Source organism: Ischnura elegans, chromosome 5 (assembly GCF_921293095.1).
Source record: "Ischnura elegans chromosome 5, ioIscEleg1.1, whole genome shotgun sequence".
NCBI classification, from domain to species: domain Eukaryota; kingdom Metazoa; phylum Arthropoda; class Insecta; order Odonata; family Coenagrionidae; genus Ischnura; species Ischnura elegans.
The window spans coordinates 60,836,505-60,857,655 of record NC_060250.1 but is presented as its reverse complement, the minus strand read 5'-3'; the positions used below and the strand labels follow the sequence as shown (position 1 = coordinate 60,857,655).

The following is a 21,151-nucleotide window of genomic DNA, read 5'->3' as shown; positions in this document are numbered from 1 at the left end:
AGCTGGTAAGAAGTCACAAGTAATTTGCAACACTGGCACGGTATGTGTTTTAAAAATTAAAAGAAATGGATGATTATGTGCGGAGTTAGGAATCAAATAAAGTTACAGGCGATATCAGTTGAAAGCGTTATAGCCTTGAAGGGCATTGACGATTTTCAACAATGCAGAACAGTTAGCATAGTGGATAGCATGAAAGCGCCTCCAAGTGAAGGAAACGGAAAGTTCAATTCCGAAATCTCGGAAACGAGGAGACGTAGTTACCATATAGGGCTCCTGGTGTAGCACGTCTATCTCAGTCTGAGCTTTAGTATTTGTGTTAAATGTGTTCGAGCTGACTTTTTGTCGAGGAATGAGAGTGCATGTGTTTACTGAGGAAGGAGGAGAAATTTAATGAAATGTTTAGGTCCCGCCAGCAATGCTTGGCCCTTCGTCCAAGGCCAGTGGTGAGGTGAAAAACTGGAGGTGGGTGCATTGTTCCGAATTGTTGGAGTGGTTCAGGGAGGGGTTGTCTCTAAGCTTCCTGATTTTTTTTGTCCCATATTGTTCGGCAGTGAAGGGTTTGAGAAATGGGGAAGTTGAGATTACGGTGCGGGCCTGGTAGGGTTTTGTTGAGGCGCAGGTGGGGGAAGGATCAGGGAAAGGGGCGTCGCCCTTGACAACGGCAGATCGCGGATCGATTATGATAGGGTCGGGAGGAATGTGGAAAGGGGGCGTCACCATGGTCGGGCCTTTTCGCTTCGCTTCAATTAGGTCCGTACCTTTTCCTCACAGGCGTTGAATGAAACCCCGAAATATATAGTATCAGATCCATGAACTTGGATCAAACGCTACTATTTCCTATGTTTTAGGATCGGTAGAACATTTGTAAATTCGTTTAACTGTTACATACGCTGTCTTTCCCTCTCTTTTTTTTTAATACTGTAAATTATATTTAAAATTTAATGTTTCTTTTTTGTAGTAAGCAGTTCCCAGAGTAGCTATTCGAATCTGTTTTTTCTGGTGGTTTACATTATGTAATTTTATAGAAAGGAAAGATGTGAAAAGAAGTTCTCATGTTCTTTTGATGTGATCATTTTTACCCAAGTCGGAGTTAAACAGCGCTTAAATATATACACAAATTAACAGCCTAGTCGTGCACTTTAATATTATATTTCCTCGAAACCATCGGTAGTTTTAGGCTACCAGGACTATGATCATTCAAAAATGTTTCGTCTTCTCGTTTGTCTTTTTTTTTATTTGAACTTGGGGAAAGTTTTATCTTTACTGTGGTAAAAAAATTTTATCTTGCCAAGGAAGTGAGTCGTTGACAAAATTCCTTTCATACTGACACAGTAACTTGGTTTTACGTTCTTCTCTCGTAAATGCGTAATTTCGTAAACTCGATGTCATTATCTTGACCCTAACGTGAGGTGCCCGAAGATATAACGAGTGTATTGCTGAATATAATTCCGAATAAATAAATAGTTTCGACTCACGGGTTGAGTTTAGTTGACAACTGTAGATATAATGTTCGAGTTCAATTTAAATACTACAAATTTCCTCCGAGATATATCGGAAACTATTTCCCAAATCAAATACATTTAAGCTTCCTCTTAATTTTTGTGGTTGATAGCAAACTTAAGAACGCTCGCCAAGCCTAACGACAATAGACGTAATGTAAACTAGAGTATGGTACTGTAATATCCTTGCTATTTAAGGCTAATGTTTTGGCCCCTTTTTCCCGGATGTTGCCGTCCCATTTCCGCCAATTTCAGACCACCCATCTTGCTACCAGCACGACGCGTTGTCCCAGTTATCATCTCCGTCCGCAAATTTAGGAGAACCGACCGCTATGGAGATAAGTTCGTAATGTTTGGCTGCGTGAGCAGCCGTTCTGGCGTCCGAGGAGTCAATGACCCTTTGCCCAGTCCTTGAGGACGTATCGTAGCAACACAACTGCATGTCTTGAAGCGTGAGTGCGGACGAATCCTTATAGTACTTAGGCGAAGCCTTTGACTCCCCCTCAAGTCCGCTGCTTTAGATTATTTACAACGCCTGACAGCCTCACGTGCGTTTAGTTAACCACGTTGCAAGGATAACGGTGGATGTTCGGCGTTGTTTATCGTTCGCGTTAAGGGAGGCACGGCAAATTGAATAATGTATTGCTTGTCTAGATGGTGTTATTTGGCCTTGAGATACTGCTTTCTTTATGAGCAAGCCATAGTGGCATGTTTTATTTTCCTCACCTCGACGATTTGTCTCTCTTGCGAATGTACAATCTCGTTGCGTTTCTGTATAATTCTCCGATTTACAATCGTTTACCACATTGCACGAGGCGAGTAAACGTCTGCATTCGATGTAGTCCATTAGCCTGTTCAGAGGGACTTGGTCTTAGCAACACACTACCTGCTACAAAGCTCAGGCAATTCCGTCTATTAGTGCAGCATGCATTTCTGAAGTATTAAATAAATGTGTGCTTCGGCTTGCGACTAGGATGAAGGTGTCCGATTGAATATTTCGTGGACTATTGATTACAAAATATCTTTCGGGTGATTTTCTGCGAACTTTTATAACTTTTACATACGTTTCCCCTCACTTAAAGGATGAATATATCGCCAAACATGCTCCGCTCTGTGCGTTTTAAAAGATAGTCCCAACAGCTAGTAATTAAGAATCTGCTGATTGGCTCTCTAAATACTTTGCACTCTTTCTAAAATCACACTCATAACTCAAGATGAGACACTACTTATACGTGAAGCTTATTACTACTACTCCTCAGCTTTTGTACTCAAGCGTTGTATATTAATGCTATCGAGTTTAAATCGTGTAATCGATGTCGTCCGATTTCGATAATGGGGATGTACTTTTTCAATTAAAATTTTATTAACATCAAACCAACAACATTCTAGATAGTTTGGGCCATGTGGATAGCCCTCGTACGTGCTGCCCCCTTGTTCATAGTAGCAAGTGCCTTCGGTTTTACGAAGGTATTTTATATGAATATATACTTAAATGGTATAAAAATGATCAGCGGATTGATGGCCGTCGCGGGTTACCGCCCTCCCATCTAGAGAAATGACTTGAGCATTGGGCCATCAACTCACGGGTATATCAATTTGGACGTCGCGTCGAAAGGAAATGGTCAACACCTGTCATTTACATCGGGAGTTGTTGTCTCAACATCGATTGTTTGAACCATCACAATTCACATGTAGTTAGGTACTTACGCTATTTAATTGCTAGTGCGGCCCTATGTAGAACATTTGTTTGGATGACGATTTTACTTCGTGGCCGAGTGCGTGGACAGAGCAGAATAAAATATGTACATTGCTAACATTCTTTTGTTCATTTTTACGTGTCGTCGAAAAAGACACCGGCGTCGGAGCGTAAAGGTCACAGTCGAAAGGCCGTCAGTAGCTCTTACACCTCAGGCATTTCTATTTCTGTTCGATGATTTATTTTTAGTTCTTGAAATTCTTTCCCACCCACCTTTCGTGTGCCCACCTCGACCTTCGGACGACGCGCATGCTCGAAGGAGATTCGTAGTCCCTCTTTTAAAACGCCCTTGTCTCTTTCTCGAGGTCTTCGATTCTTCCACGTGAGCGCCATTTAAATGATCCAATACGTTTCTTGTTGAGGGCCACAGATGCCGGACAAGAGCCTGATTGGTGGTCCCATGGAGGAATGTGACCCGATCTACGACAAAACAAACGTAGTGTTCCGGGTCTGGGAAGGTACTAAATTACCCATCATGGCAAAGTTCCGGGCCTAGTGAGACCCAAAAGTACCCGCCATTATTAAATACCCGATAGCATAAATTTTCGGACCTAGGCTTGAAAATGTAATGCGAAAAATATAAAATTTAGAATCACTCTTGTGACGTATTGAGCAATATGCTCTTCGAAATACTGTATTGATGAGATAAAGAATGATTCGTAGCAATGATCCCATTTGGGGTGTTTGAAATTTTGACCTGTTGAAACAAAATAACGTTTTTCACACATTTTAATGAAGTACTAAACACTTCCGATATTGATACATTCATGTATCATATGGTTATCCCATTTGGTTGTTTCACGAGTTTGTCAAAAGTGTCAGTCATGATTTACTGTCCGCATTAAGGATATTTTACGTATAACTCTTGCGAATAGAGTGATAATTTGATAACTAGTAAATCATGATAGCTGATTGCTCTTTCGCCTTGTCTTTGCGTCTAAGAATGAAATTCGTGTTGTCCCATTGCGCAAGGCTCAAATTCTATCGCCTGTGTTTTGATGTTTCCCAAACGCTCGTCATTTCTGTGGTCGGTTAGCTGATTTTTCGCCAAGGCCACTCTGATAAGGAAGTGGAAAAACATGTGGTGACCTTTCAGCCATGTGTATCTGAAAGCTTGTATGTCGTTTCGGTTCGGGAATGCCCGTCGTGAATTTTTTTAACCCGGAATGAAAGCCACTCCTCCACAATCGGTATATATTAGAGTGATGCGATTGCGAGTACTTACATGGTTATAGAATAAATCTAGCGATTTTTTTTCTGAGGTTGCGACCTTGTTATTAAAAAAAATGCTGCTCTCTCTAAATAATTCTACCGCATTGCCTCATCGTGAGTTACAATGGTGAATATTAATGGCAATACATCGATTCATATTTACATTTAGATATCTTGTAGTAACTTAAGCATGTAGCAGTAATTAATTGTGCTCGTATTTCATGAGCTTCCTAGATGCTTATTTGCACTATCCTGTACCTCACTTTACGCTACACAAGCATGCGAATACGTCTGGCATAACACATTGGACTGCTTGCTACGGTTAATACGCTTTACTAGCGTGACATAGCGAGGGGAAATGGTTTTTAGCTTTATAAGTACCTTATAAGTACCTTATACATGTATATAGGGATAGAAACTAGTGCTAAATGGTTCGACTATCATCATTGTGCATTGATTCATATCAGTTTAACGATTCCTGCAACTATATTTGTGTTTATTGCGATAAATCACCCTTTACGAGTTTTACATATTGATTTTTATTTCAACTTTTGGAATTTGAGATTGAATTCCTTTTTATTTGCATGCTCAGCATCCATACGACCAATACTGTCGTTGCGTGCAACTGAATCATTTTCAGTATAAATAAAGTAATCTATAGCTTTTATGGAATGATCATGCTTATGAATTCCAATTGTGCATCTTTTGTATTATATTGTGTGTGGATGCTAAACAGCATGCCGAAAGGGAAAGCGTCAGAAAACTTGGCAATCATAGAAGTTTCGTGAAGTGAAATGGCGAAAAAATTAAAACTCAGTTACGATATTGTTTCACAAATATCGTTCTACGCTGGGAGCTTCCCTTGTCCCGTAATATTTCCCCAATCCGGCAGCTAATCCTCCAGGACATGGGTATCCAACTTGGAGTCCATTCCAACATCATCCTGCTCCTACGACCGGCGTGCCATTCCTTCTAAGCGATCACATACGGCCAACTGTATTTTCTTTCTTGACCTTCCCCTCTTCTAACGGCTTTATGCTTTCATTCTTCAAAGACCTCGAATGAAACTTTCATTTCTTTCTTGATAGAACTTTCTTTCACTCCTATTGATGGGCTCTACGTTAAACCCTTACTAAAGCACTTTTCCCGTTTTAATTATCAACAAATCGATGTGTTGTTTATTTACACAATTTCAACTTAACGGTGTCATCCAATTTCCTCAATTTATAGTTAGTTGTTTCAGGCGTTACTTTATGGAATCTACATAATAATGAAGAGTAAAGAAAACTTTGTAATTCCATATAAAGCTTTAATTTACGACCTAGGTTTCGACGTGACACGTCATCTGAAGATTAATCTGTACCAGACGGTGATGTACCACGTCGAAAGCTAGGTCGCACATTAAATAGTTATGTGTAATTACAAAGGTTTATCTACTTTTCATTATCCTAATTTATTACTGAAATTTATATTCTTTTTTTGCGTGAAAGCGGTTATTATAATATAAAGGGATAACTTGGTGGTCTTCTATCATTGCGTAGAACAGTCAGGTCGTTTTTACATTCTTATTTCATTTAAAATGTAATGATATACAGGGGTGTTCATTCTCCTTTATACTGAATGTTCATTTGCCTCTCAAAATCAATTGCTCCCCCCGTCGCGTCGGTTGGTAGTACTCAGTTTTTAATAATCCCTAATTTTTTTCGTCCCCTCAAGTCTTTTCTTTGGCTCTAATTCCCAATACACCTTCCTCAACCTATGTCGTTAAAGTCGTTCACTCGCGTAATTATGAATACGTCCGCACTTGGAGTTCGCTCCTTGGTGAGCGAGTAGTTCACGTCAAGATTTTTGCCATCGATCTTCTCGTTATAATAATCTCCTTATTTTAATTTCCCTATTATCGTTTTATTCCATCATGTATGTTAAATAACATGGGAAGACCCTCTCTTATCGTACGTATTATTTTCTGCTATTTCGTTGGGATAGACTTTTTCAAATATAAAATTCAGCCTCCGAATATGCGTAGTTTTCCTTTTTGGACTTACTTGCCTATATTCGTCCGTGATATGTTCTAAATAACTCATATTTGGCTCTCCGTTATGGGATCTGTGAGAAATTTTGGTCATCTTCAGACCCTCAGTACTCACCTGGCATTTCATTATCAGGGTGCATATCCGATTGAGTGCTATTCATCCCTTAAATCGAAAGAGGAAGACATCAAAGGCATTCCATGGCCTTAAATCCGAAGGTAATGCGTTTCCGTTTCCTTGTGTTCAGCATGGCCTTGACCCAAAGCTTGAGTTTAGGCTAAAGTGGAGATGAGGGGAATCCCCCAGAGTAAAAAAAAACAAGGAAAGACAATTCGGCGAAATAATGACGTGCCCGTCTCCTTCAACGCGTCAGCGTGACGTCACTTCGTGGCGCGCCCTTTTCCTCGCGAGAATCGCTGACGCGGCGTGTTTACTCCCCCTACGTGCCCAGAATGCTGAGAATTCTCACGTGAGGGCGGTCCTGTCAGCCCACCTCATCGTTCTCCCCACCCTTTCCCACCGCTTACTTTTTCGCAAATATTGGCCTCTACTTCTAGGGAAGTCGTCTTGTAGATTCCACTACTTTTTGCCGCTTTGACATTCCACTAGCGTAAAAGGACGCATCATTCCCCCAACCGGATGTTCTCTTTTCGCGAGGAAACACTCGTGGAAACATTACTTTATCATCTCGACAGTTTCAGAGTTTTTTATGGTCGAAATTTGCCTGTACCCCACTCTTTTCTTCGGAAAAACTACCGTGGGGAAATTTCATATAGTAGAAACAGGTATAGAGTTGTTCCTTGAAAATTTCAAGGTGATCTTGTATGCGTAACCCAATTTTTATTAACCTGACTAAGGCAACGGTTTGTTTTGGACGACTTTGAAAAACAGGACGGTGATGATGCGGTCTTGAAATCTTCCGGAAGAGTAGTATAATAATCCAGAAGCTAAGGTACCAATTTTTAAATTACGTTTTTAGTTTTATCGTGGGCTTCCCTCCGTCATATAAATCCTTTATCACAATTTTGAATCTCAACATCTTTAGATTTTAAATTTAGATATATGTGCGAGTGTTATATATATGTTCCAAAGCAGCGCCTTATCTCTCTTATTTTGGGAAAAGTGATTGTGATGTAGGTTCATTAGCGGGCACAGTAGGAACCCAATTATTTTAGGATCGACCGTACGTCATCCTTCTTGTGTAAGTATATATTCTTATAGGCACATAAATCGTTATCTTTAATTCTTAATTTATCAGGCCCCCGATAAATCATTATCTATGCCCTCCGATGTTTTTTTCATTTCTCTACATCTTCTCTTGTGTTTGATGTATTTGAGGTTTTACTAATATACGATATCCCAGAAAGGAGGAGTGATTGCCTCTCGATTTTCTTAGGCTATGTTTGAGATAGTGGCGTGTTTGCATTACTTCTTAGTTCTTTCACTTCATTCGTAATTGAAGTATTATGCAATCCACTTAATGTACTCATCCATCAGAGACTTTTTCGGTGAGGATATTCCTCTATATTCCGTCGGAAAGATTTCCACTTTATGGACAGGGACCAATCCGATTTGCATGCAATGGGATGTGCGCCAAGCATCTTAGAATTAACTCGGTTAGATGTCGACACCGGTAATGAATGCAAATCGTCTCGACAAGGTCCCTTTCTTCCGAAAAGAGGCCAAACACATGTTCAGGCAGGCTTTGTTGAGCAGAAGAAATGATGCTCAAAATCTTGAGTATCTGGCCTAAATCCGAGCGCCTGGTACCTTAACTGGAAAACGGTTTCTAGGTCAGTGTGTTTGTTTAGGACGGGTGCTTCTTGGGGGGTAACTCCACTTCGTCAGCCCGGTCGGCAGTCATTTAAAATCCATTTTTGAAAAGAGAAACCAATCAAAAACTACTTATGGAATTTATTCTGATTTTAAAAGGAAAATGTGAGTGTTTTAAATTGCGACGGTAGTCGTAAACATATAATGTAGCCTGAGAAACCTTTTCTTCCGCCCATGGTGGCGTAGGTATCCATTTTAAGCAGCTAATGTTTACTTTAAAGTTGACTTGGATTAATACATTAAAAAGAATCATAATTTTGTCCACAAGGTCCAAATATATCTATATTAGTTTTTCGGATGTAAACGACCCTTCTTTTGCGAAGTGGAATCTTTCCATTTTGTAAAAAATATCTCCGTGCGTGTTTCACTCATTACTGTGCTTAGTTTGGTGTAAATTTATGAAGAAAAATTCCTTAAGTGGAATTTCATTGCATTGTTGGTTTATGGGGTCTACCTGTTATGGCCAAATCAATGCGAATATTGCCTATTCCTACTATTTTTCCCAATAAAACCTTCTATGAACGCCTCAAAGGATGAACAGTGTTCCCTAGGGTACTGTTGGCCAGGAATCTATCGATTAACTACTTTTCCATCTTAGTCACGATCCAGTCATCTATGTTCTTCGCAGATCGATTTCTCTGCATGCCCAAGCCTATCTGCTGCAGGGTATAAACGAAATGCCATTAATAAATTGCTTACGTTACATAATAGCCTTACTTTAAATTGCTATTCCATTCAGGTATTCGTTACTAGTCAAGTACAATACTATGTAAACAGGTTTGTTCAGAATTACGCTTGATTGGTTTGATTCAAGCAACTTGACGGATCATGCAATCGTATCTCGTATCGAAGGTTTTATTTTCTGCTATTACGTAGACATTTTTAAATATAATATTCAGCCTCCTAATGTGCGTATTTCTTCTTTTTTGGGTTCTCTTGCCTGTAATCGTCGGGGATATGCTCTTAATAACTCATTTTTGGCTATCCGTTGTGGGATCTGTGATATTTTTGGTAATCTTCGGACCCTTAGCCCTCAACTGACATTCCATTATCATTATCAGGGTGTCTATCTAATTAAGTGATATCCATCGTTTAACCCGAAGCAGGCATTGGAGATATTCCATGGTCTTTAATCCGAAGGTAATGCGTTTCCGTTTCCTTAAGGCACTCGAATCTGGCAACCAAACTGATAGAAAAATCTCCGTTGCCAACTTCAAAAAGTTAAATCGAATCGATTGGTCAGCGCATGTTATACAAGCCTCTACTCTTCCTCCGCTCATCTCGGCGAGCCTTGTCGACCTAAATTGTTTGGTGTTGTTTTGCCGTGCCCGCGAATGATTACCCAATGAGAAAGAAGCTCGCTAATAGTTCCGGGACTATTTTAAGCGTGTGCTAACCAGTGCCAGTAGAATTCTGCTTCATATTTGTTTTTGTATTATGTATTCCTCTGTTGAAGTTAGAGAGACTACCATTTAATACTCATCCAATAAGTATACTCAACGGTTGATTTTTTGTAACGGAGGAATCGATGATTTGAGAATGCCGAAATTTCAATATTCTTTGCGAGTAGACAATATTCTTTTGATTTATTTGGTCTACTGGCATAACCTATCTAATTCATCCGTGTTCAGCAACCCATGGGAAGTGTGTTGTGAATGAATATCGAACTGGAACAACTGTCATTTGATATTGTCTATGTCCTCAGGCTTGTGTTGCAATGCCATCTCTTTCTTTTATGTAGTAATTTTTAACTCATTGCACATTCTCATTTGGATGTTATTTTTAGTCCAAATTGTACCCAATAAATCAAAAATTGTAGTGTGGAGACATAAGTTAGCCATCAGTGTGTTTTTCACTCCGGTTGGGAAATTATTCTCTTGTATTTACGTGTGTGTAACATTGATGTTTTTATGTTTAGAGGTAAATGGTAATTTGGTGTTCCCATAACAGCTTATATTTTGGGTGCATTTGAAAAAAAAAAACGCGCACGAACTCTATTAAATTCCATTAAAGTATATGATGCTTCTGGTGATAATTCTGTAAATAATTAGTAATAATCTGTAGAAATGAAAAAATTGCCTTAAAAAAAAGAATCCTTCGGGCCGGATTTGAACCAGCGGCCTATGGATATCTGAGTTTATTCCTTCTACAGTCCACCGCTCTACCAACTGAGCTACCGAAGGCGTTACAAGTGAGGGGAACAGTAAGAATCCTTCAATGAGAGCAAAGTCCACGAAACGGCACGGCGGAAATCGCGCAGATTTCCATTGTGTTCACTAGACTGGAGGTGACATGGTGTTTTTATATGATGGAAATTTTAGCGATTAGGTTCCGTGAATTCTCTTAGAGACGTCCATGAATGTCTTTTAACTTTGTTGTGGGGTACGAAACATAGGCAGTTTTCTATTTCTTTTTTTAGTTATACTTCCAATGACGAGCGAAGTAATTCCAATTTTATATTTAATTAATCATTACATTTTTTATGATTACCTCGGTGATTATCTCTTGATTAAAAATTATGAGATATCACCTTTTTTCATCTTATCGGAATAAAAAAGCCTTTGAGCAGAGGGAAGTTCCGCATAGCCCTCGCGAACGTGGAGTTTTCTTTGAGTGTAAGTTGCTCACCCATTTAAACGAATTGGTAAGTGAATACTTATAAAGAAGATAAGCGTTGTGATAGATCAGCTCAATTAATCGGACGATTCAGATCTCAAAAATAAATGAAAACGCCTACACTTCATGCGAACGAATACATTGGGAAACAAGGAGGGAGTCTATAAGAGTTAATAAAAGGCGTTTACAATGGGTGACCTTTTGTAACCGCCTTACCACCTATGTAGGTAATTACTTTTGGCGTATAATGGCCCTTTACTTTTCGAGGAAGAGAAATCATATTTTTTATTATTTATGATCGAAAAATTATGAACACAATGTGGCATAATATAGAAGGGTTGGAACAAAGCTTTGAGAAAGCAATTAAATAAGGCTAGGAAAGTGCTGTACCCATGGAGACCTCAAATCATATTTGATCGACGGAATCGATTAATGTAATTTGTTTTAGTATATCATGGAATATATTTGGAAATACAATGGAGAGGAAAGGAGAGTTCACTCGATAGAGAGATAATGCTTATCTTCTTTATCAGTATTCTCTTTCCAAGAACCAAAAGCACGACAAGTTTGCTCAGTCTATTTTCACTTCGCCGCTAACGTTGAACGGAAATATTTATTCAGTTAGTTACTTGCTATGCAAATTAGACGGTAGCGGGACTCGTAAAAGTCGCCGTCAAGTTGTATATATAATTGAACGATAGCTTAAATGAGTTTAGCGGTATCTTGGATGGAGCATTTGGATTCCGGAATACCTAAAAATATTTATATTGTGTCTGGTCTCGGAGGTCTTCTGAGACTTCTATGAAAATTTTCCTTCGTCTTAAAGATATTTTGTTTATAGGCCACCTCACGTAGGCTATATCATTGTTCTCTTAAGTTTTCTTTCTGATAAAGTGTATGCGTTTTATTTTTGGGTCTAATTCATCCCATTGAGATGATTTATCAGACCTGGTTGGTCACTCTGGAAGCCCGTCTGTGAAGGTATCAATTCTTTTGAAGTCATATCATCATCGTCATCAGTCAACAATACTAAGATTGGTTTTACGCAGCCCTCCATTCCTCTCTCCTTTTCGCTAGCCTTTTCATAGCAACATATTTCTTCCCTTTTAAATCCTGTATAGCCTGTCCTATGTAACTCATTCGGGGATGTCTATTTTCCTTCTTCCATGCACCTGTTCTTCTACGATTGTTTTCATCAGGCATCATGTCTCATTATGTGGCCAACTAAGATGTCCCGACTTCTTCTTAAGGTTTTTAGAAGAGTTCTCTTTTCTCTCACTCTTCTTCTTGAAGTCATGTATGTCTGTTAAATGTAAATGGTGGCGCAGTCAGCTCATAAGACAGGATAAAGTAGTAATTTAACCATCAATTCATCAACTAATCCAGGTAAAATAATTTCATCGTATCCCCACGGAATACATCGATATTGAGTTTTTATTAGTAGTAAATTACTATTTTTAGTAGTGAAATTGATACTCTTTTTTCACTTATGTTTAGGAACTGCTTCATTAAATGAATAAATATTCTTTATTGCTTACCTTCGCCTATACTTTAGAAGATTTTACTGTATTTTAGAAGATTGATGGGCCCTAGAGCAGGACTTATCTGTATAACTAAAGATTTAATTTTTTGGGTGCTCTGCTGAAGTGGTTGTGATATGAGGAAAATGGAGTTAGCAGGGAGAAGAGGGGGCAAACAGTTGAATGACGCCACGGCGGTGGAATCGTTTGTGGGAGGGGAAGAGAAAGTGCGAATAGAAGGAGAACTCTCTCTTTCTTGCGGAGAGGCGGAAGTTTAGTCCCTGGGGAGCTCCGACGAAAAGAGGTCCATTATCAGCCTCCCAAAAGCGACTATCCGGGCGGTGATTCCAGACGAAACTCATCCTTATGATCTCCCATCAAACCGGATTGAATTTACGAAACGGTCCTGGGGAAAGGTGATGCAATGAGATCGCTCTCCGACAGCGGAAATACATTTTTCGAGATTTTTTGCAGCGACTTTTTATGCTGACTATACCATACTTTTCTCTGCTTCTTTATACACAAATTAACACTATCATTCCCTGTACGCCGGCCGTTTTTGCTACTTTTCAAAAATCCATTACAAAATAGCCACTCAACTTATGTTAGTAAAAAAACATATTATATCTGCGTGCTTATGCTATCAATCGGCTTGGAATGGAACTAACCATACCAAGGAATAAACAGAGACGTATAGATTATGTCTAGTGACGGAATAACTCATTTAAATGTTGTTGAAGATGTGAAAAGTTGTTTTGGAGTTATCTCTCCATTCCGTCACTTGACGTGATTGGCGCGTTTTTTTTTGCGTTACCTTTCTTTTCATCTATTTTTCCTCTTATTCTTTCCATCCTATTTTCTAGATCCTCTTCAACCTAGGTACTATTCTCTTTCTTTCACATTGTAGAAATGTGCTGTCATAATCATATGCATTCGGGTCGTAACCCATTTACCGAGCGGTATCGTACTGTGGCAAATGCGCTACGTGGCTTAAAGATTATCTCTGGCAGCGCTATACTACGTTTTTTCTTTACTTCTCTCTCACTCTATGATAGGTTTGCCGTGATGAGTTTGGTAATCTGCTATGGGAATAAATCATCTCTTGCAATTTGTTGTCGACAGTCAAAGGCATTGGATGACCCTTCGACTCACATCAACCTGAATTAACTAAGCAGCAAGGCGGACAACACTTTCACCTCTCCAGTATTCACATTCGTTTCCGAGACATGACGTGGATATTGTGCTCGTGAACGTGAGACTTCGGATGGGTTGGCTGACATGGAAAGGACTTTCCATGTTAGACATCGTTTATTCCGCCAGATTGGCACGAGCCGTATTTATCAGATGCCTTCTGTGTAATCGCAATTTCCATTGTAGTCCAAACCGCGAGACACTCTGATAAAAGTATTGCGCCACTTATTGAGTTCGGACTGTTACACTTCCTGGTTAAGTGTATTATCTCTGTAATTTGTTCCGTCCTAGTCTCGCATGCACAACTTTTCCATGATTCAGTTGACCTTAATTTCTGCTTGGTAATATTAGTTGGCAGTGTTATATGCATCTTGAAGTCTTCCACAGTAACTTATAGGAATGAGTAATAATATTCTACTCCCGAATGACAATGAACCAAGTAATGAAGGTAATACACAATGGTTTTCTTCCAGCGGGTCATATATGCATATGTCAAAGTCCTAAATGGCGTCGAGCATTAAGTAGACGACGTATAAACCCCGTGTTCGGTCCTCATTTCTTTTAACGTCCACTTCGTTACAACGATAACTCTCGTATCTTTGGAATTGACACAGCAGACCCGCAGATAACTATAAATCTACCTATTTTGTATGCAATAGTGTGGATTTGGGTTCATTTTATTGCGACCTCATTTCCTGTCCTGTGTTCTTATACCAGTTTTTACAGCTTTATCCCAATATTTTTTACAGCTTTCTCAATAAAAAAGCCCAATAACCCAACCCTCCTCATTCACTTACGACCAAGGTAGAATCGACCCCATGAAACGGAGGTGTAAATGTTTGAAGTTCTGTATGTTATAACCCATAGTAATTTTTCCTCCCAGCTTTGCCTTGCTTGTTGCTCAACACTCCCTCCGTGGGAACCGTTTTGCTCCAAATCCTCGTGATCCTTGACCCTACGCGAAAGTGGATAGGAAATCCAATTTTCGTCGGCTGGCGATTTCTCCCCGCTTGTTATGGAGGACTTTTACCCCTCTTGGAGTGAGAATTTTCCTCGTGGCGTATTGCTCTTTCATTTTCGTTTTTCTTTTTTTTTTTCCTCTCGCCCGCGATCGGTGGTGCCGCGACCTTTTCGAGGGGAGGCCCTCCTCCGATGCGAAGCGAGTGTTCCCGGCCCTCGAGAGCGTTCTATACGAAGGCTTTGCAATTGCAACGCGTGCGTTGCGACACGCCTGGGTCGGCCGGTAGTCCTCATTTTTTTTTCGCGTCGACTGCGTGCGCGACCTCCTTCCTCGGCCGACCTACGGCAGGTTTTTCAGAAATTCGCGGTGTTGTTGGAGGTGGAGGCGTGAAGGGCTTCCCCAGCTCCCCCACACGTTTTGGAGAGGGAATGAATATGCTCGTGGCTTCGTCACCTCTTTCTGGAAAATTCTTTAAAATAGATGATGCAATGTTTACCATGAAGTGCTCCCTTGGTTTTGTTAGCCTCTATTCGTTATTTTGTTTTTTGTATTCCACTTTTTAACTTCGGATAAATTTTTTTCGAAAATTCCCTTACAATTTTATTACAGAAGCACTTTGTTTTTCTCCTCTTGCAGTGACCGTCTTCTAGAGAATCTTGAAGTTCAGCATAAGTGTTTTAATGAATTGTCGATATATGTATTTTATGAGCAGGAATATCCTTCTGAATAACAAAAGAAGTAGTGAAAATGTGTTTTTTTGTGTTTGCAATGTTTACTCCCAAATAGCTTTATACTATATGGAAGTAGGTGTTATAATGGAGATGAGAGCTCTTTCCAGTGTAAGCCTTTGGGTTGTGAATATTTTACATATCCGTAATAGGGATAGTTCGTTTACTTAGTCCTCTCATCACCTACTTTACGAAGTCCTGTACGTTTTAGCTGGTTTTCCAAAGTTTTTCTCGGATATTTATCCGAATCTCTTCCGTCAAAAGACTTCATTGTACTTGTACGGCCACTAACACCCTTTTAATTGAAAATGATATGTAATTGCTTTGTGCTGACGAAAGTTTACTGTATTGCGATTGTTTTAATAGAAACATTGTGACAGTGTAAAATTTTACCTGACTGGCCGTTGTTTTACGAAGGGAAAACCATGTTGCTCATCCGGAAACATTTTCCGTAATCGAATTATCAAAATCTTACGTTGCAATTTCAAACGCAGAGTTTTCGAACTAGCATGTATTTCGCCGATGTGAACTGATCGTATTTAAACGATTATAAAGCTGAAAGCATTATAATAATTGAGTTCCGGAGGTTAGTTCGTTCACACGTAAGTGCATTCCTTTTGTCTAAGGTATTCCTGTGGCTTGGTACAGGAATTGTCCGTCAATGTGACCGTTTACAAATTTTGATCCACTTCCAGAAAGCTAAATACAGTTCTCGTTCACCGTTCAGTAACACTGCCTCCTCCAAACTGGTCGAAAGTTTATATTGATAAGTGCAGTAATTATATAATAGTATTCATTTTATTTCTATCGAGTATCCTTGCCTGGAATACAGTTAGTGCTTCATCGGTTCATCTAATTTTCCTGACTTTCCTGCGTCCTCATTTTTTTATATATATTTAATATTTAGATCTACGAGGAAAAATATTGGAGATGGAAGGTCGTTTTAACGTATCTCTAGCAGCATTACGGGTTGAACTCAGTGAAATTTCTTACACGCGCCTTCCACGGTTAAATGAGCATTTAAGTGCCGCATAATTGATGGTTCTCATGTTTAGTGCACGTTTGACGGGCGTCCATGTGCCTTATACTTTCCTTATCCCTGCGTGTAACAAAGGCCGCCCCCAGCTTAATCACGCAAAGGAGTAATTGGATTTATGAATATCCGTCACGCCACCGACTTTGCTCTGATTACTCGTTAAACGTGAGAGGTACTCTTAGTTTCCTCCTCAGTGTCCTATCCATATCCACGTGTCCGCCATGTCACATCTTGCGCCCATGCGAGCATCAACACGGTTTTGTCTGGTAGGGTTCTCTCGGTATGTCATGCCAATGAAATAGTTTGAGCCAAAGGACTTAGCATTTTCATTCGCCCCGTTCCCGTGAAAAAGTGCATTCCCGCAAAACCTCCTTTGGCCAAAGGTCTGACTCATTCTTCAGTGTAGGTAGTTTTTATTTGGGTTGATGTTTACCCAATGAAATCAATGCCATTTTTTTGCATGTCCTGAGGAATCTTGTAGTTTTCCTGAGGTGCACTAGATCTCCTAAAATATTAAATAAAGGAAGGGCTTCTAATTTACAATACGGCGAAAAATGAGGTCTGCTGTTATTTGACAGATGAAGTAAACTCATGCTATCTTGATGCTGGCATTATTTATATTGTTTAAAACGTAGTACTTAAAGGAAAAATGTACGTAATGAGATCATTCTAGAAATTATTCAACCATAGGCAGGGTTGTGTTTTATTATTGACTCCCGCCTGTAACGCTGCATATTTTATCAAAAAAATCACCTTTGGATGTTGAGAGGAGATACACAGGTATTTCCATTAAGTGACTGTTTTTAATGGAGGGACCAATGTCATCAAAACTCATTTAGCTCCGTGTATAACCTATTTAACTTTGGATCCCCGTTAATGGAAGGGGTGATAGTGATGAAATGGTAAAAAACAATTATTTACTGGAAGACTTTTATTAAATTAGACCATGTACTATAGATTTTGGTATGGTAGAAGCAAAGTTATATGACACTTTTATGAGCTTGCAACTGAAATGGATTTGATTACAAGATGCTTTTATAGGATGAACTTAATGTAATGCATTTTTAAAACAATTACGTTTCGGATGATATCCATTATCAATTGGCGTAGCGAGGAGGGGGGGTTCTTGGGGATTCTCCCCCCCAGAGCTCGGAGAAATCTTTTAATTTAATCCATTATACTTAGTTGGATTGATATTACTGATAGAATAGTGTAAGGATTAATGAAATATCCCTCGGAAAGCCGTAAAACGCACCATTTTGAACCATTATCTTAAAATTCCGCAATTTATTAATCTCGCACATACCGCTTATCCTGGCGGATATTATATACAACCCCCCACACACTCCGGTATTCGTTGCACCCAAACTCCCCCCCCCCCAGCCTTAATTCCGAGCTGCGCCCCTGCCATTAGCCACTTAACCTATTTACATCTAGTGGAAACTCATGTTATAATTTTTATTACTTATGTGCACTAAAGTACATCAAATGATCAAATCTAGGTTTTCATTTGGTGTCGACTATTAACCCCTTGCACTGAAATGACGAGTCTAGCTATGCCAAATTGCGCAATGAAGAGTACAGGTCATCATCAAATTTTCATAATTTTAGCCTAATAAGGGGAGCAACATTAATATTTTGGAATTTTAAGAATTCTAAAACATCCATAATGTACATAAAGAACTCATATTTCGTGAAATATAATGCATTGGAAGGAATGAAATGATTTTATACGAGTAGCGGTAGCTATGTACACGATGTTATTACGGCTCGTTCGTGATCAATATGAAATAATAAACACGTTTCATAAGACTGTTCTAGGCTGATTACAGAGAACAAAATATCATTTCATTTCCTACCATTCCATTAAAAACGATCAACAGAAAAAATAAATAGTGGATCGGAGCACGATATTCAGAATATAAATTGAAGTGGTAGGGATAACCTTCTTCAGTAGCGACGGAAAATGCCCCGGTGTGGTTTTGTGTGCTGATACTCTCACTTGATAACGAATTTCTAGCAATGTTGTCAAGGTTTCTAAAGCCTTGGAAACTCTGAATTCGGAGCGGGGAAAAAAGTCAAGGTGAAAATCGTATGAAGTGGTTTCACGGGAAAAAATGTTTCACGCCAACTTAGGGGCGACTGCGGGATTGATACCTGCGGCTGTTTTTACAGTCATTTCGGTTTATGAGGTCACTTCATACCATTGAGTAATCGGTGGGAAAACTTGCGCGTCACATGTCCACGCTAAAGCTTTAACGGTAATTTTCAAAATTAATTTTATATCAATTCATTGATAAATGGGTGAGTAATATTTCGTGCATCCATTCCCTTGATGTTCTTTTTTTATCTCCATAAAAATTAAACTATTTTTCGACGCTTATAACTACTCTATTAATAATTACTCTTATTCTTTAATATAATTGAAATTATGACTACCGTCGTATTGCCATGCTTCTTGGTGTCAAGATAGCCAAAGAAATATTTTATCTTTTTTTTTTGTTTGTATAAATCTGCAGTGGTGCCTAGCTAAAAATTCGGTCCCAATCAGACGATATAGAATGAACTTTACTAAGGGCAAGATGTTTTTTTTATGTAAGAAAATTTGCTCTTAACATGTACCATTATTTATCTTTTTGAGTTGAGTATCCTTTAAAATCATTAAAAGTACTTTCAAAATACCAAATGAGCATTGATTCCGACTAAATCCTCTTGCGTGTGTATTGAATCGGCCCTAGAGATGTTTACTTTTTATTTTGTGAGAGTGGTAATTCTTGGTACCCGGAATATTTTATTTAGTATTTGTTAAAAGAAGTCGGCCCCCCTTGAAGATGACCTCTGCCCCCACGGAAAAATCAAAGGGAAGGCCCAAAACTCCCTGAACTCGAGGTTTTCGACCAGTTAAAAGATAGTCAATCAATCTTATAGTTCATCGCGTGAGAAAGGAGGAGCCAGTCAGCGCTATCTTGTTTCTTTTCCCTGCATGTCCTTCCTCTTGGGACTGGAGAGGGCGGGTTTTGGCTATGCGGCATTATTTGGTAATATACGGACAGCAAAGCATAATACATAATTGTGCGCTTCGAGATGGCAGGAAAAAATAACCCTTAATGCTCTCCCGCTCGTAACTTTTCGTATTTTTTACCTCTGCTTTTTTCATATTGTTTCGTAAGAGCCAGATGTGGCTTCTTTCGCATAACTTCCTTCATGCGATTTATTTTCTCTGAGTGCTCTACCCTTCCTCACGTTCCCATCCCGGTGATTCGTCTATTCATTCTTTTTCTCATTTGTGGCAAAAGTTAGGCTTCCCGTTTCTTTTTTGCCTGTTAAATCTTAACCGTGGGGCGATTCCACGGGGTGTAGCGTTTGCGTGTTCTAATTTGCCATTTTTATTTATTGTCATTAAATAAATAAGTAGAATGGTGCGACCACTCGCTAGGGATGATCCTATCTCATTTTCCGTGATGCTGTGAGTAAACCTTATCGAATAATTTTATCGCATCTTCTTGTTGTCACGTCGATATCAGGTCATTTTTGAATGATGTAATGTTTCCACTCCAGTAAACTAAAGTAAACCTGGCTTGCGTACCCTTGTGGTCGCCCGGAAAATAAAGACTTATTGTTAGGGACGATGAAGAAATTGCGATTTTTCGACGGTGTGAAGGTGTCCTAGGATATTAAGATAGATAAGTTAATTTATCTGTTGAAATGACCCGTTAAAGTCAATCAATTAAATTCGTAATTTACCGTGATGATGTGCACGTTAAAGAAAAGGATAGAAGACATGGATAATTTGACTGGGTATTTCCAGCATGAAAATGAGTGGAACGAATTATTGAGGTCTTTAGAAATTAATTCTCTAACCCCAGTCAAATTTATTCACAAAAATACTCCATACGAACACAGATAATTATTATTGTTACTAGTTAGTTACGAATTTTGATCTGTTTTACGCAGAACCTTGTGCAACTATTGCCGTATCGTGGAAGCAAGATAAAATTGATTGATACGCTGTATACCTTCGTATGGCTTTCGTATTTTGCAATATGGTTTATCGTAATGTGAGATAATGGCTGGTCGCAATTTTCGTTTAAGTACACCTTATTGCTCTTAGAAGTCTGATTAAGCAAAGTGGTTAAACCTGTTACACATGTATTGTCGGCGACTGTTACCTTATCAGCGGCATTCCAATTTCATGCTCTAGTGGTTTGTTAAGAGCTCGTGAGTATCTCCTCTCACGGGGTTACGCCTTGGGGTCATTTTTTATTGCTATCGCGCTTTTGAAGTGCCACTGTGTCTGCTACCAATCGTAGAACCAAGCAGTTGGGAATGCCGTGTCTATTCTCGTTGTCGTTCACTCTAACCTGCTGGGCAAAACCTCATTGCTGATGATTTCGTAAAGGTTCCTGAGGTTTACGATATATAAATCATAAACTTCCTCGTATATGAAATTCTCCCTCGATGTCCTTACTCTATTTATGATGAAATTTTATTCCTCATGGTCAACACGATCAGCAATATGCTCTTTAATGAGCGTTATAGCCATCCAGACGAAGGATTAGGATTGATTTTTGTTACCAAAGTGGCAATCAAGAACTTTTTCGTTTGAAAGTGTACGGATTGATAAGTGTGCACGAGTAAATTCAGCTGACATTGTTGCATTTGTTTCTAAAATTGAAAATTTCAATTTAGATGCTAATTTAGCCTCATGTTATAACTTTTACTCCTGTTTTTTATAAAGAAGCAATTGTTTCACAAGTACGTTTTTGTTT

At 39.1% G+C, this 21,151-nt stretch overlaps 1 protein-coding gene and 1 non-coding gene across 2 annotated transcripts in view; one reads left to right on the top strand and one right to left on the bottom strand.

The window, feature by feature from the left end:
* The window catches only part of LOC124158971, an 85,416-nt gene that overhangs the window by 17,212 nt on the left and 47,053 nt on the right, over window positions 1-21,151 (top strand). The gene's annotated exons all lie outside the window — the stretch shown is intronic.
* Trnay-gua lies at window positions 10,424-10,513 on the bottom strand. Its single transcript is given in 2 exon segments — window positions 10,424-10,459; window positions 10,477-10,513. It is a non-coding gene; the product is annotated as a tRNA-Tyr (tRNA).